Source organism: Neophocaena asiaeorientalis, unplaced genomic scaffold (assembly GCF_003031525.2).
Source record: "Neophocaena asiaeorientalis asiaeorientalis breed wild unplaced genomic scaffold, Neophocaena_asiaeorientalis_V1.1 scaffold55, whole genome shotgun sequence".
In the NCBI taxonomy this organism is placed as follows: domain Eukaryota; kingdom Metazoa; phylum Chordata; class Mammalia; order Artiodactyla; family Phocoenidae; genus Neophocaena; species Neophocaena asiaeorientalis.
In genome coordinates, this window is record NW_020175684.1 from 726,287 (window position 1) to 728,622 (window position 2,336).

The window sequence follows — 2,336 nt, forward strand, 5'->3', positions numbered from 1 at the left end:
TGTCTTTGATATTTCATATTTTGTATTAAAATTGAGTAAAAATGTCATTGTATTCCAATAACGTTTTAAATTTTTACCATTAAATTACTTCTCTGGATGCTCCAGGAATATGTTCCAGGGAGTATGTGAACATCTGGCAAATTGCTACATTTCCCCTGGTTTCTCACAAACTCCAGTTTGAGAAGCACAGCCTTCCACAATACAGCCCTAACTTACTTTATCAGCCTTGTATTTCACCATCGCTTTCTGGATTCCATACTCCAGCTGGTGGATGATTTGATGTTCCTTTTTCAATTATTTTGCTCATTCTGTTCTTACAGTTAGCAGTATCCTCTTTTCAATTATTTTATTCATTCTATTCTTACTGTTAGCAATTTCTTCTCCTTGCTATCCTCTTAGCTCCTTAGTTTTATCTTCCATTTCCTTTTATCACTTTTAAATATATAGATACCTTTAGTTTCATCAGTTTCATAATATTCTTGTTAAATTTATAAACTTTAAAACTTTATTAGAAGTTCAGTTTCTCTTCTGTTCATATTTTTGGAAGTGAGCGGAGAGTATTTTTCTCACATTTGATATAACCTTAAATTACGCAAGTCATGTATAAACTTCTCTCTAATCAGTTGTGTTTATCACAGCATCTGAAATATAAAAGCACTATTAGAATTTTATTACGTATTTTATTTTATAATTGAACACATAAGTATGTTTTATTTTATAATTTGCCCCATCTCTATCAAACTATAATTTGTTCAATTTGTTCTAGTTTATTAAATAATTTTTAACTTCTACATCAAAGCTACAGAGTGAGCCCATGTGGGACATATCCTTTCTTTCTGAGATTCCATTAAAATTATGATAAAGATATAAGAAGCTTTTAAAGCTTACAGCAATAAAGAGGGCAGGAGGAAGGCTGTCAGGATATCTCAACACATTTATTACAAATGGAAATCAGATGAATGAATTTATGTTGATGAGCCAGAGTACAGGAATCTTACAATGTAAATACTTAGGAAAGTTGTACAGTGAAAGAGGGTTGCAGACTAAGAGACTGCAATACAAATGAATGGCATGGGTCCTAAGTCAGTCATAATGAAATACTTAACTACTGATACAAAAAAGATGGTGACCAGTCAGAACAGACACTTAAACACTAGATAATGACACTATCAGTGTAAACAGACTAATTATAACTCCTGTATGCCTATAAATGTGATAGTTTACTTCACTTACACTGGAGCACAGCATGGCTAGAAGCTTGGTGTTTTATTTCTGGCCAAAAAAAAAAGGGGGGGGAATAAAAGACAAAAACATAAAACAAGGACAAAACAAAAGCAGAAACTAACAGCGACTTCTTTTCTACGGAAATGGAATAAGCTGAGTGGTAATAACTAGGGCAGATAATATGACTTTTTCTTCCTAGGAAACATTGGTTGTATGTTGATGATCAACTCAAGAATTATCCCAAGGGGAAATAAAGATATTTCAGGCAATAGAAGATAACTTTAAAAAAAAAGTGTAGTTAAGAACTTCAAAACAGGGTATATGGGGGCTTCCCTGTTGGCGCAGTGGTTGAGAGTCTGCCTGCCGATGCAGGGGACGTGGGTTCATGCCCCGGTCCGGGAGGATCCCGCATGCCGCGGGGCGGCTGGACCCGTGGGCCACGGCTGCTGAGCCTGAGCGTCCGGAGCCTGTGCTCTACAGTGGGAGAGGCCACAACAGTGAGAGACCTGCATACTGCAAACAAACAAACAAACAAACAAAAAACAGGGTATATGCCCAGGAGTGGGATTGGTGGGTCATATCGTAGTTTAGTCTATTTTTAGTGTTTAAAGGAAACTCCATACTGTTCTCCATAGTGGCTGTATCAATTTACATTTCCACCAACAGTGCAAGAGGGTTCCCTTTTCTTTATACTCTCTGCAGCATTTTCTGTGGGTAGATTTTTTTGTTTTTTTTGTTTTTGGTTTAGAAAACGCACAACAACCTACAGGTATTACCATTACTGTCTTGTAAGTAAGAAAATTAGGACTTGCACAAGTTACTTGCACTGGGCAAATACAACTGGCAAGCATGTCTGGGTCTCACGTGACTTCAATTATGGGACTTTTTCTACCTGGCCAATAGGTGTGTCTAATTCAGCATTTCTCAAACCTGGCTAAACATGATAATCACCTGGTAGCTTTTATTTATTTATTTTATTTATTTTTTTTACATCTTTATTGGAGTATAATTGCTTTACAATGGTGTGTTTGTTTCTGCTTTATAAAAAAGTGAATCAGTTATACATATACATATGTTCCCATATCTCTTCCCTCTTGCATTTCCCTCCCTCC